The sequence below is a fragment of the Spodoptera frugiperda genome, chromosome 16, assembly GCF_023101765.2.
Source record: "Spodoptera frugiperda isolate SF20-4 chromosome 16, AGI-APGP_CSIRO_Sfru_2.0, whole genome shotgun sequence".
Taxonomy (NCBI): Eukaryota; Metazoa; Arthropoda; class Insecta; order Lepidoptera; family Noctuidae; genus Spodoptera; species Spodoptera frugiperda.
This window is the reverse complement of record NC_064227.1, coordinates 2,073,038-2,088,788: the sequence shown is the minus strand read 5'-3', so window position 1 is coordinate 2,088,788 and position 15,751 is coordinate 2,073,038. Positions and strand designations below refer to the sequence as shown.

At 34.1% G+C, this 15,751-nt stretch overlaps 1 protein-coding gene and 1 non-coding gene across 4 annotated transcripts in view; both read left to right on the top strand.

Moving 5' to 3' along the window:
- The window catches only part of LOC118280641 (zinc finger protein rotund), a 174,574-nt gene that overhangs the window by 31,245 nt on the left and 127,578 nt on the right, over positions 1 to 15,751 (top strand). The window lies entirely within an intron of this gene.
- Trnam-cau (transfer RNA methionine (anticodon CAU)) lies at positions 14,757 to 14,829 on the top strand. Its single transcript has one exon. It is a non-coding gene; the product is annotated as a tRNA-Met (tRNA).

Sequence of the window (15,751 nt, the reverse complement as noted above, 5' to 3'; positions counted from 1 at the left end):
ACAAACCTTAGATCAACAGGCAATCACAGAAAAAAGGAATAACAAGTCTAAAAATATTATAGCAATCACAACAAAAAGTTCTAGAAATTTCGAAATGGGTTCGGAATAAACCAATATAGTTAGGCGACCACAATTGACCGCAGCGGATGGGCGGATTCCTATAAACCATGTAATCGATCATAATTCTTTGCTTTTGGCTACCGGTCGTTATAAAATGGAAATTGGTGTATTTTGTGATGTCTCTTTTTTTTTAACGCAATTGGCCACCATGGGCGAGGATACGGTTGAAGAAGCTATGATAGAGGATAAGCTATAGAGAAATTTGGTTGAAGCGATGTGTTGTATGGTTAGTAGTCTAAAATACGTTTATCATTCCCCCACTTGTCTCGTGGGTGTTGTAAGAGACAAATAAAGGACTGTATATTTAACCGAGACCTTTTGAAAATTCTGAGTCTGTAACTATTCAGATTTGCTTCTTTGTTTGTTTGACCTCGCTATTCTCCAGAACTACTTGTCCGATTTGAATAATTCTCTTTGATAGTACATTTATCGACAAAGGCTATGGATTATAAAACATCAAGCTATGACCAATAAGCATTGAGCAGGGGTGAAACCACGTGGAAGTAACTAGTCTTAAAATTGAGATACCTAACAGTTGAAACAGTTTTTCGATATTAATTAAAAATCTGTGAATTAAGGTAGATTTTTACATTATTCGTATGGATTGTTTACGACACTGTATGTTTACTGCCTAAGTGCAATAGCAATATCAACACTTATAACATCGAAGCTTCCATAACATAAAAAAATAGTATAACGGTCATATTTAATTTGAAAAACAAAAAATAATTATGTTATTAGTTTAGGATTGTTCTACCTAAACATTTTATTTTCCGTTTAACCAAGGTTTAAACAAATCAGCGTACTTACATGACTTATCACCACTTCTCACTCAGTCTTCCCATAACCTAACTGGTTCCAACCTCATTAAATCCTTATTTCCATTCATGGTCTTAAGAAAATTCTCACCACGTACACACCATTGACTTTTTGAATGCAGACGAACCTGACTATTGCTGCCAAGTGATAATTAATGTCTCTATGGTGGTCTGGTTATGGAAACCTGCTTAGAATGGTACTGAACTGAAGTCCTTAGAAGTAATATAGGAGGATGTGACGACAATGATATGTATGCATGTAGAACTTGCTTATGTCCAAGCGTTTAGCAAGAAAATTGGATAAGACTTTTTTATTTTATAGTATTAGCCGGTAAACAAGCAGACGGATCACCTGATTGATGGTAAGCAATCCCTACCGGTCATGGATATCCGAAACACCAGAGGCGTCACAAGTGCATTGCTGGACCTTTGGGGTTAGGAATTAAGGGTTGTTGGGAAATCGGGTATTGGGAAGATTGGGATGGTGCGCACAACGGAACATAACGTAAGCTTGCTAGCACAAACGCTATTCAATTTATTCAATTTTAAGAACGCTCCCAAGACGAGTTCTGACGCTATTAATTCTTTATAAAATGATAGAGACAGCACGATATTTAAGTACAACTTAAAATTGAGTAGCATTTCAGTATTCGGGCGTCAGCCCGATATACTAAGTCAGAAAAATTAAACTGTAACATATAATACAGTCATAATATATATAGGTAAGCACATATAACACACTTCCTTTTACATCAAAATTGCTTTAAAATCTTCAGTTTCGGGCGCCATTACGAAATAATGAGTAAAATACAGTGGTCCATGTAATAGGCACTTAAGTTTCAATAATATTGGTATCATGTCGGCGTTTACTTAAAGGGTACCGAGCAGTAATGATAATGTTCTTTTGTTTTTACTTGTAACAATATTTATGTAGGTGATGCTGGGTGGAAGTTGGTTATGTGAGATGTAGCAATGAAGGCTTTTTCGGATTAAAAAAGTATTAAGCATCATTCATTCATCATTCAAGAAAAGTTTTCTAATTTAGAGAAACGCTGGAGAAGTCAGTTCAACAGAGGTCACAACCAACGACAACATCCAGATCGGCCGGTCACAAGAGATAACTTTACTACGAATTTGTTTTATGTTTAAGGAAATCGAAACGAGATTGCGTTCAGCGCTCTGATTTGTTAATTCATTCGCGCCGGTCAATCAGTACCCTTAGTATGACTTTGCTTTACGTTTGAAGTAATCGAAACAACAGCGGATTCAGCGCTTTGATTGGCCGGCTGGAATAAACCAACCAATTAGAGCGCCGAACGCGATCTTGTTTCGTTTTCGTTCGAGGTAAAACAAACTTATACTAGGTACCCTTAGTATAGACGGCAGGCGTGTGTCCTCTTAAAGCTTTTTTGTCCGTTTAAAAAAAAAAACTTAAATTTAAATAATAATTTTTCTAACAAGGCTCTCGTTGAAAACTGATTAAACATTGTTTTCTTATATGGGAACTGAACACAATTACTACGTCTGGGAGAGTTTTAGCCCATTGTTTTTAACTTTTACCTCAAGCAAAAGAAATTTTTACAGAAAAAAATGTTCACGGCTTTTTTACACATTAAGAAAAGCAGTCATTTTTTAATTAGCATTGTTAGTAATCTTGATAGATAAATATTGCTTTTTATTGCATTTTACCTGGATTCCGTTGTGACTATAGCAACAGATATTTTATGATTTTGATGATGATATTTTAATTTAAGTTTTGTTGAAAAGTCTCATCATCTTCATCAAGAGCCGTAGAGAGCGAGGGATGTGACATAATCCCCACGCTTGGCAGACGACTCGGGGATTGGCAAACTAGGACTATGAAACTGATAAACGATATATGTATAATCAGGTTATTGTTATCAATAAAATTCTAATTTAATAATATTGAGGCACAATGATTTAATTTAAGTTCAAATTTGTAATTAACAGAACAATTTGTAATTAATTTAACAAAAACAAACACAATTTTATACTCTGCTTCGTTTACTATTTTTTTTAAATCTTTACTTTTAATTTCTTGGCTCTCTTCCAATGAAAACCATCCTCATTCATTCTTACACACATCCTGTAATTTCAATCTTAATAATGTGGTCAAGCTTATTTAAATTTTGGATGCTTTAAACGGATTTTGCGATATTACTTTATGTTGCGTAAGATGAAAGTTAACTTTACTGTTTACCTTACTCACTGGTAAACTGCTTCTGCACAAATGGGCCGGCTCGACCGGAGTGATACCACGACCTCACCGAAAACCGACGTGAAACAACGCTTGCGTTGTGTTTCGTTGTGTGAGTGAGGTTACCGGAGGCCAAATTCTCCCCTTCCCAATCTTCTCAATCCCCGATTCCCCAACAGCCCTTAAGGCCGGCAACGCACATGTAACGCCTCTGATGTTTCAAGTGTCCATGGGTGGCGGCGATTGCTTACCATCAGGTGATACGTCTGTTCCATAAAAAAGATATAATTATGTATGTTTGTTCATTTCATCTTCATTGCGTCATAGAAGACTGGAAAGTATTGTAGGATTCTAGGGATGTGCCATAACAGGCGTTGCACCATAGGGGCTCCGGAGCAGGTCTAATTAGAGGACCCCTTATCGGTGCTGAGGGTGGCTACCGGGGTGGTTTTAGTGAGGTAAAAATCACACATAGCCCCTAGTTTCTCCAAATAGCTAGGCGCCTTTTGAAGGCTTCCCTCCGTCATCAAAAAGAAAAGGCTACTCCTATCTCTTTGACTATTCAGGTGAAGCCGCGGGTAACAACTAGTTTGTAATAACAAGTCACTCAAGTCACTAGACAAGTCTTAGCGTACAATCACCTCAACCTACCCCTACAAGAATTAACTTAGCGTGATGTTACGTTTACAATTTGACCTTTTTAACCCTTCCGTTGACTTTTAAGGTTTACAGTGTTGCCAGGTGAGAATAATAATATTATTCTTTAACTGAATGTTACATTAAACCCGTACAATTAACTGTCATATACAATTTTAGTCTTTATGTCCTTTGTAATAAGATTGGTTTTGAAATATCAAATGTTATTACTGCCGTTCGTTTTACTGAATTAAAAAAAAAATTGGTTGCAATGTTTTATAATGTCATTTGTGTGAGTGGTCATTTATTCCTAGATTACTAATCGTTTAACCTTTCTATTTATAGCTTATATTGCTATGGTATTAAGGTTGATATTTGAACATCAATTTACCGTTTTAGTCTTATTCAATAGTTTTAAAATAAATATTTTAACTTAATTGCCAGTTATTATCATCAACAGCGTAATTCGTTGATGATAATGCCTCGTTGGTCGAGTGCTGGTCAAGGGGTCTCGGGTTTGATTCCCGGGTCGGGCAAAGTATTGCTGGGCTTTTTTCAAGCATTTAGAAAATTCCTCAGTAATAGCACGGAGTCTGAAATTGTGGCCAGTATATGGCAATAGGCTCACCTCCTATTACAAGGAACTTATACTGGGCGGTGGCTGGGCAACTGGATCAGACTCGATTCCCGCACAGAGCAACTCTTTGTGCGATCCACAAATTTGTACCCACGACACAGTAAAATGCCTAGCGTGGGGCAACGTTCAAAAAAATGCAGTTACTTATACTGCTTTTCCACCAGAGGTGCACTATACTACGTTGCTGTGGATGCGTCTGGCTTTCACCAATCCTATTCATTGGTACATATAGCAAATCTCTGGTGGAGAAGCATACTTAGTCGGCTGTAACTATACCCGCGGAAAGAGTAGGAGTGGCAACAAAAATGTACGTATTGTATTCGGACGTCACTACACGACTTTTAATCTTAGTCAAGTTGATTTTGAACTCAAAATCATCACATACTACTTTTTTTTCATACCATTTTATCTCCGCGATGTACTAGCTAACTTCAAACCAAAAAGCTTTACAGTTATTTATGTAAAAGCAACATATAACAGTTGATATAAAATAAGCCATAAATATTAAATATATAACATAATATATACATATATCACACATATAGAAGAATATTCCGACCCATAAAGAAGTTCTCTAATGCATTATCCGAAACTATAAGTTATAGCGAGAGAGATAGCGGGTACCGTTCGCAGAAGAAAACGATATAATAATAATAATCTACATTATATTTAAAAATCAATTACTGTTTGTTAGTCTCGCTTAAATTCGAGAATGGCTAGACAGATTCGTATAATATTGGTCTTGACTTATTTGAGAAAAATATTTTGAGGCGGTACGTGTTAATACTTATAATTATATATCATGCTGCTACAGAGGATGCTAGGCAGGGATCTATTTTGATTCCCAGTCGAAGATCATGAGCTGTGGACAACCTAGGAGGTATACTGGGGCTCCAGTTTAAAGCAGGAGTAGGACTGGGGTGGTTGTCAGTCAGTAACAGTCTGACTCTCCCTCTCTTTACAAAAGGCGAGAGAAGTAATTAGATGTTATTCTCTTCTTATAAAAAAAAAAATCCAAAACTAAACTAAAAATATCGGTGATCATCATCAAGCCTTTTGGACGTAGCACATGGTTATATTCAACTATTTGCACCTCACATCCAGCCAGTGCAATCCACAACAATAAACTAAGCCTAATAATAAACTAATTTTCTGAATAAATGTTTTTTATCAAAGCTCTTCTTAACACACAACAAAATACAACTACAAAATAATGTTGTAAGAAATAGTTACCGTAGCAAAGAAATCTTTAAACAACTTTTATGAGTATTTACTTCAAAAGAAACAAAAGCATTAAAATAAAAATGAATCAAAAATAATACCTAGTTACCTACTTTTTCCATAATAATTTAAATCTCGTATATTTTTCAAGAAAACAAGCTTTTCTTACCCAACAAGGCCTAAGAGTCATATAAGAAAAAAAAACATAGAATGCGGAATGAAAAAAAAATATGAGTTTTATTCAGTTTTGCAATTTCAGTGAAAACCTTCTGAAATAAATTCATAGAATATTTTATGTGTTTTCTGACCGTACGAGGCTTTCCATTTGCAGTTGGGGCCAATTTTAATGGCACAGATTTTTCCATCATTGATTTTATTTAAAAAATGCTTTGTCAATTTTTTTTCTTGCTACTTATTTAGATATGAGGGCGTTTAAGCTTAAAAAACCCCAGAAGGAAGTAGTAAAATAGCAAGGTAGAAATATCGCAGAGATTGGGGTCCAATAAAGTCAAATAAATTAATAGGTACTTTTGAAATGTCAACAAATAAAGAAATACATACCTAAGTTTGTCCGTTAGTGTGTTCCAAAGTGTAGCTTCAAAGTTCCAAAAAACACTGACATGTTTGCAATATCTCTGTTACATTTTTCCAATCAATAATTGTACATATATGTATATGAAAACAATGCAGAGACAAATGGTAGAACTTGCTATGTTAGTTAATACACTAAAACTAAGTGTAAGTTAACTTGAAAAGTGGGTGTTTCTTATGTGCCGACCTCTTTGGAAATTAAAAGATATCACGACGTGATTATATTATTTTATGAGCAAAAAATAAATATTATAATTAACCAAGTCAACTATCTAAAGACACGTAGTTCATAAAATTCACATTGCATGTCTATAAAAGCATTCTCACTTGATCGTATAATTTTAAATTTCTAATTAACTTTATCAAAGTTTGATCGTAATAGTCACTGATAGTTATCAGTAAGCATAAAAGCGTAAAATTCATTTCTACTGTCTTCCATATCCATCGACTGTGAGGCTATAATTACGTAGTTTTACTGATTTGCACCTGACACATTGTCAATCAAGAAGAAACACATCACAGAAAAAAACAATGTATCCGTTCCTACATTGCAACACGTTATAATAGTATAGATTAACGCCATCTATCGATTAAAAAGCGAACGCAACACCAAAGTGGGAAAACCGAACGAAAAAACCGAAGACTTGTTCGTACGAATAAACTGTTATCGTGTCCGTAAATATATTTAATTGAATTTCTACAATTTCATAGGAAAAATGCAGAGAGAAGTATTTTCACGCCAATTGGGGAGTAAAATGTAGTTATCACCGAATTTGTGATGGTAATTCGTGATAACGTTAAACGTTGTTGTATGTTGGAAAAACGGTTATCATGTAGCACGCATAGTGGCCATATCAGGCGATTTCACGCTATCGTCTTGCTAGAATTAGTAAAAACTGTGAATTATACAAATAAACTCGTTTTGCGGTAGCGCGCCGTTATTTATAGATGCGGTGGGTAATGTTCTGTGGAGTGAAGAATTAATTATTTTATTTTTTGAATCTAGTTTTTAAAGAGAAGAAATTTTATTTTATCGTGTTATCGTGTATTGAAATTTTATTTGTCACAAGAATTAAATTAGCTCTTTTTCTACCAGTTTTAGCTGAAAATGACATTTTTAAAACATAGGATGCAATTCAGTGTCAGAATTATTTTGCTGTTTCGGCTAGAAAAGCAGGAGTAAAAACTGGGTGGTTTTTCGTCACTAAGAGTCTGATACTCCTTCTCGTCTCGCTCAAGGTGGATGAAGTCATTGGATGATTGCCCTCCCTCAAAAAAGGTTCCATCAGTCACCGTCCATTCCCATCATCAAACCTGCTCTATCTTATCATCATATAATTGCCAAGTTTTCGATTGGTGCAACAATTAGAAGTAACAGTGCCAACGCACGTCGTCACTCCGCGTCGTCACGTCTGTGCATGTTGCTTAAGATGAAGAATTCTGTGACTCGAAACTAGTAGGGCTTTTCTCCAATATTATACGTGAGTAAACCGTGTTTTTTGTTTAAATTAATAACTTTCTTCGAAATATTGGATGTGCACATATTTCTGCAAGCGAGTGCAATCTCAAGCTTGCGCAGTAGAAGGGCGTAAGTACGATATGAGTTCGGTTCGCTGTGCCATATACATGCACGCCAGTGTGTGAGTCGACACAGATGTACAGCATTAGTTTATGGATTTTACTAGATGTGGCTTAGATTGAGATTTTTAGGTCATATTTTTTACGTTCCGTTTTTTTATGAAGACTAAGTTGTTGGGCTATCTGGTTTTTCAGTTAGTTACTTGTGGTTGCAAGTGTCATGGTCAAGTAAGAGTATCAGTTTCGATTATTTCATCGGGCAAAATATTATTTGGTAAAGTGTTTTCAGACGTCATGTTATTGTCTGACAATTCCCGAAATATAACTGTTTTTAGCAATAAGCTGATCGTCCGAAGAATAAGCAGAAAGCGTGACATTATGTAATGTAATATATCATTATCACACATCGACAGCCTATAAGTATTGCTGACCGAAGGCTTTTTTAAGCATTAATCACCACGCTTGACCAATGCGAGTAGACGATTTTAAACTTACAATTAAAAACTATAAATAAGCAATAATAGGTTTCCTCACAATGTTTTTCGAACTGTTTATCAGTAGCGTCTCTGTAATCTTAGCATACCTATATATTTAGTTTACAAAACATATATAACTTTACACCAAAATCGAACCCACACATATCATATAAGGTATTATAACAGACAGTGCAGTCGATCGAACATAAAATTTGTTTACACGAAGAGTTCCACCGGCTACTCAATAATCAATTAGGTAAACATAGGTTTCGTGGAAAACGCAACTGTTGAGTGTAGGGTAGCGGGTTTAATTTCCAGGTCAGGTTAATAAATTATTTGAACATGCATTGATAGCTTGACTAACTTGCTATTTTGTAGATTTATGTGTTAGATAGTGATTTTACTTTCTCCTGAATTTTTATGACTGAAAAACTGAAACAGATTGAATGGAATTTAAAAATATAAGGTGTTTGTAAGAAATTATATAATTTTTTAAACGTTGAATTACCCATACTATGATTTACTCCTGTGTCGTGGGTGCGTTTACAAACATGCAATTTCACTTACGCATGACACCCAGACTTGTAGCAACAATTTGTGAATTACACAAAGAGTTACTCCGTTTGAGAATCGAACCCGTTCTACGACAGCCGCTTTCCAATTATATGACATTAATAGAAAAAATGTAACTGGTGAAAAGTGGATACACATTGCATAGGTACTTATGTGCACCTCTGCCTACCACCACTGTCTTAGGTTTATCAAAATATATTTAGTAGGGGCAACTACCCAATTGCTAGCACTGCACCAAATTATCAGCACTCTGAATAAATCAACCAATTCTAAGATTTTCACTTACTAATTTGGGTTTCCACACTTATAAATAAATAAATACATGTTTTTGGAATCCTGCTATTGGGAAAATCATACTATGAGACCTCAAATTGGTGGAAATTATGTAAACAAACATTTGTGTCTCGCAGTTTCTTCTGTTTTTGCCTGTTTCTTGTGATCGCGCGTAAGTTCACGTGTTTACATTTTATGATATATCGTATATTTTACAAATTTAATATTGAAACTAATGATTTCTCTGATATTTGAGATAATTTTTGATGATAATCTGAAGAGTAGAATTTGAGGTTTTGGTGATTAATTGGTAAAATACGTAGTGCTGATAAATGGATCGCAAATTTTGTAAATTCTAAATTATCAGCACTGGTGCTGATAAATGGAAAAAAGTACATAAATACTAATTTCATATTTTTTTATGTAAATTATGTTTATTTTATGCAAAGAATTAATTTTGTTTTGTAAAAGTAGTTTATACCATCAAAATCCAAATGTTAGCATGGTGCTGATAATTGGATCAGAAGCATGCTGATAAATTGGTTTCCCTAGAATTTCATCATCTCTTCTTATTTCTTTTTATTTATTTTTTCTCTTCTTATTTTTTGTTTTATTACCAGTAATATTAGCAAAAGATTTTGTAGATGGTATGCAAGCTACGACAACTTCTATAACAAACTAGCAAACCCAGCGAACTCCGTTTCGCCACCAATGATTTTCCCTGTTTTCCTGCTCTTCTCTTGAATTTTTCCTAATTTTTTCTTGCTATAAACCTCACGGAGCCCGAGACCTTTCCAACGAATGCAAAACCGTGGAAATCGGTTCGTGCGTTCTGGAGTTATAGCGTCAGGAAGGAAAATCCGACTTATTTTTATATTATAGATAAACCATGTTATAATAATACTGGAGATTGTCTTAGTAGTGCGCAATTGGTATGTCTTGATAGTCAACAATATTTACTAACACCAGTCAAATTACAGGACATTTTGATTACTGAAAAAACATCTGAACGGAAAGGTGTTAAAAAAAAGAGATTGACTTGACCATCGTACGTAATCGTGCAATAGACCATCGTAATTCGTTGTCATGAAATAGACTAAACAATTTAATACGAGAAATGTCAACAAAAGTAGGTATACTTGTGTTTTCATGCGATGGCTAAGTCAATCTATTTTATTTAAAACGTAAAATTAATGTAATTTTGATATGATAACAATTTACATTATAACTTAAGACAGAAGGACTAAATAAAATAACCGACTTGGTATTACATGGATCTCATATTTTTTTACGGTACATAAACTGATGAGGTGCGAGACTTGGATTTTTTACAGAATGTTTTTGATGGTACCTATCTCACTTTTTTTGTAGATTCAATTATTTCATTAAACAATAAAATGTAACTGCATCAATAACTTTGTAATCTCATACATTTATATGGGTTTACAAAGTTATTGGTGTGATGAAATTGTAACTGTATCAATAACTTTCTAATCCCATACATTTAGGATTACAAAGTTATTGATGCAGTTGATGTATCTAAAAAACTGGACTGAATTTACAAAATATTTGATTTTTCCCTTGATGTAGGTACTAAATACTAATTTTACGCAAACATTTTAAGCTTTATATGTCTGTTAGAAGTGCCTTATACTTTTGATGATCTGTCAGTCAGTGACAAAATTTCGAAACTTTGACGTGTTATAATTCTTAAATTAATGGTTAAAATTTAATGAAAATTCAAATATACCATGTTTGTACAATGCCTGTTTAGTATCTGAAAATTCAGGCTTCTTGTTTTATCCACAACGAAGTTATAGGCGTCGAAATTGGCCTGAATGGTTTCGAGAAAAAGATGGTATGGCCGTGACGCTTTTTTTTTTTGTTCGACTTATACAGATAAAAGTATTATTAGATTATAAGTAATTGTTTTGTTACCTGCTCACTAACTATATAAAAAATAATTAAAAACAGAATTTAATAATGTAACTATTTTTTTTAATGCAATTCCTAACAGTGATGGTTAGGTGCTGATAATTGGGTTGCTCTATGCTAGTAATTGGTGGAGATGGTGCCAGTAAATGGTGACAGACCCATTTTTTATTCTTACTTGTCTAAATAATCTTGGATAGAGGTCAGTCATGTTTTTCTTTTATTATCGTCTTCCTTATTAAATATTATAACTATAAAATTTGCCTTAACGAACAAAAGCCTTTTTTTCACAATAATAAATTGGCTTAAATTGGGACTAACTCTTAAAGTGCTGATAATTGGGTAGTTTACCCTACTCAAGCCACATCTAGTTTTAGTACTTATTTCTAGTATCAATGTTAGTGCTTCGTACGTAAAGGTGCTTACACACACATGCAACACATCACCTATTTGGTCTAGGAATAACTACTAGGGAAATGTATGGAGTAGGGTTTTCTATATTGATGTGTTTAATTTTTTTTTATGGATTTATTAGGTGCGATAGAATTCAAAACTTGACTATAAATAATTTTACATTACCAATATCAAAACAGAAATTATATTTGTATTTGTTTTTTGAGGGGAGTAAAATTATCCAATGTCTTCTCCCGCCTTGGGCGAGGCAAGAGGAAGTGTCAGACTCTTACTAACTATAAACCACACTATTCCTACTCTTGCTCGCCGTCAGCAGAGTGGCACTTATGGTGGCTGGAGATCTTCGACGCCCGGAGTATCTCTCGCGACGCTTGAGGCGAGAGGAAGAAATGCACTGTCTCTGTCATATGTGTAGTCCCTTAGTCAATTCTTGCAGCACCCACAGCAAGAGCAGGGGTGGTTAAAATTTACTCTACCATCAACACACGTCTTATAACGGCCAGTTAATTAAAATCTAGCCAGTTGGTTAAACAGCTAATACATTTTAATTTTTGTTTTAACACTTAGTCTCGCTTGAACCATTTTACTTTCATTCTGATTTCATTAATACGTGATTAGCTTATTGTACCGTTACGCTTATATCCGATTATGGTATAAGCTGTTGTGTTAGTTATAAAGTGATGGGTTTCAGGTTCAATTATTGAACTGTACAAGAGGTTGTTTGTTGGGTTGGAAAAAGTGATATTGATTTTTTCAAAAAGTTCTCAGTACTACCGAATAGCACAGAATTTGGAATTATGTGCAGTATATGGTAATAGTCTACCGTGTAAATATAGAACTATAATAATATAACTAGTGATACGGAGTTGTTAAGGACATAAAAATATCATAAATATCACCAAAATAATTCTAAAAATACACTATACTGCAAATAATAAACCAAATGGAAATCAACAATAAATACCATAGCTCACCGTATTTTATATCAGTGATGCTTTAAATTAAATCTAAAATTAGTATTCAATTGAAAAAAGCATTTATCAAAAACCGATAGTCTTGTAAATAAATTAAATTCTAATAACCAATAATGATGGACGAGCCATTATCATGATCAAACTTGACAAGAAAAATAATTGACTAATTAAAAAAAAACACCAAACGCTGCGTAGCAAGTCAAGCTAGTTCGTAGCAATGTGCTACGCCGTAGCAGAGCTACGAACGCGTGGTTTACGACTAATCAGATTTGGTATTAGCTACTCCTGCGCATTTTCACCCGTTGCTCGGCGTCTATTGATTGAATCGTGATGTTTTATAGCCTATAGCCTTTTTCGAAAAAATTACTATCCAACACAAAAAGATTTATTCATTTAAAACCAGTAGTTTCGAAGTAAAAACTAAATCTTTTCAGCTTTATAATGTCATTCATTTATTTAAACATTTCAGAGTTTTTTTAACATGGTTAAGGTAGATCTCATGGTTAAATAGTTAATCGTTTTCAAGGTTAAACTACGCGTGTCACAGTCAGTTTGTTAATGGTCTATTTTTATCACTTCAGTTTTTAGTAACAATATTTTTTTGTATCAAGGCGTTTTATTTCTGTCTTTAACAAATGATTAGTCTATATTTTCTCGCACAATAAACCCATTTATATTACCAAGAAGAAAAAAAAACAGAAATAAAATTAGTATCAAAGTCAACTCCACTCCATTCCCTATCCCGAAACACATACACAAACCTATAACGCACACATGCAAACATCACCTGTGTGTACAAGTCTTGAGAATAACATATTTTTGTAGCTTTTATATATTTTTTACTGGATGTATTTTATATTTTTCCTATGTACCTACCTACATATAAAGGTACACATAGTTTCAGTACATATACGCTTTGAGTTTTTTTTCAGAAGATCTTGAAGATGGTTTTGTTGGTAATAGAAATATGAATGGAAAGATCAAAAAGTGCTTAGATATAATTACAGCGCGATTGCTGAGTAAGATGTCACAGGTTCAATTCACGGGTTGCGTTCCCGATGAAAACATTAACAGCTGCTTGTTTAAAAAGAGCGATTGCCAAGCAAGATGTCACAGGTTCGATTCATGATATAGGGAATAATCAAATCAAATCAAATCAAATTTTATTTCAGAATTGCTTCCATAATTTGTTAGTAACAATGTTCTTAGCCTATGTTAGTAATGTAATAATAACAATAAAACAAAACAATGAAAGAAATTTAGGCACTTGCTTTCGTGTAATAATAAGCTCACGCCCTATTTTTCGAAAAGAAAAAGGGGTGAAATATTTAAAACTAATAAACCTATTGTATTTTCCGATATATGACTTTAATTATGACTCAACTTTTGAGAAGAAATCATTTTGAAACTGCTCTATCTGAATTCCGTAATCGAACTTGAAACCCCAATACAGCAATAGTACCAACAAGTATTAGACTAGTGTGCTGTAATATTTTACAGAATTAATATTCAGACATAGATACGTACAAACATACATACATATACAAACTATAAATATAAAATGTACAGACCGTCTGACCTAGATTCTAGATTCAGTTTTTAATAATTTATTTCAAGTTTCTTTATAAATAGACGTCAGAAATCGAAGGCTTTATTTAGAATCAAAAATCTAGAAATAAATTTATAAAACGTAAAGATTTTAGAATATATTATAATTAGCTTAATAATAATTAACTCAACTTAAGAATGAATTTTAAGTCTGGGAGTGCCAAGCGTTCGGCATGAATGGGTCAACTCGACCGGAGTGATACCACGGCCTCACAGAAAACTGACGTGAAACAACGCTTGCGTTGTGTTTCGTTCTGTGAGTGAGGTTACCGGAGGCCCAATTACCCACCTTCCTTATCTTTCCAATCCCCGATTCTCAACCAACCTTTAAATTCCTAATCCCCAAAAAACTGGCACTTATAACGCCTCTAGTGTTTTCGGGTGACCATGGGTGACGGCGATTGCTTATCATCAAGTAATTTGTCTACTCGTTTACCACTATCATGATCAAACACACCACGCTTGTACTATAATAAAAAATCTGAAATCTTGTATTCATACGCAATTCGTTCAATCAAACAAAGAATATCAACAGGCAAATTGTACAAGGATACCTTTCAAACATAATGACGTCTCAATGAAAACTCATTTGACAGAATTTCCTTCAAAACATTCCATTTTCCACCTCACGCATGCGCGGAAGAGCCTTTGAAGTTTCTAGGCATCTATTTCGACGGCTTACCCATAGCTCCAGTAGCGCAGTTGGCAGCGCGTAAGTCTCATAATCTTAAGGTCGTGAGTTCGATCCTCACCTGGGGCAAATGTTTTGTTGGTGGATGAAGAATTTATTTGTCTACAAGTTGGTGTTAATTTCATTTCGTTAGGTGAATAATTGACCAAGTTAGGGCTAAAGTTTTAAGATGGTGGAATAGTTTAATAGATTTTTTTACTTTCGTTTTAAAAAGACGTATAGCTTTTAATAAATGTGGTAATGAAGTATTTAGGCGGTAAATAATTCGGTTATATGCTTTTTAAGACCTTCTCCGTGTGAGAAGAGGCCTTTGGTCGCCAGCAGCGTGGCCACCTTCTCCGTGGGAGGCCTTTTCAGCATATGCCACATGTACTGTTGATGTATGATTAACAGACTAACGAAGCAGTTAAACTACAGTTACTAATCCAGTTAAACTTTGTATTTGATTATTCAATTAATGTAAAATAGGAATTTTTGACACTAATTAACGATACGTACCGACTGATAATTAAGTAGTTCTTAGATAATCGATTACATCTACATTGTTGTTAGAAAGTAGAGTTATCATCACGCTTTATATTCCTCGAGGGGTAAGCAGAAATTTGCAGCTTGATACTATTTCTTACCATTTTTTATTATTATGTTATAGCCTTACTCACGTAATTGTTTGATTAGAAATTCGACCAATTTCAAACCATGCTAGAGGCTCATATTATGCTCATGAATATGAGCATCTCATCATAATTTCTATGTGTGTTCATCATCAACAGTTTGGACTGTGCCACTGTGCCTTCTACTTAAGAGAGTTTGCTACAATCTCCACACCTGATAGGAGATTAAAGATTGCAGCTTAAAAAGTTTAGGCTTATCAAAGAGCAATGCTGCATTGATGAGAACATTGTCTTTGTCATAATTTCAAATTGTAATGTATTACTGAGATTGATTCTAGAAATTAAATACTCGATGTTAGTGCTAAATATAATTATAAGTC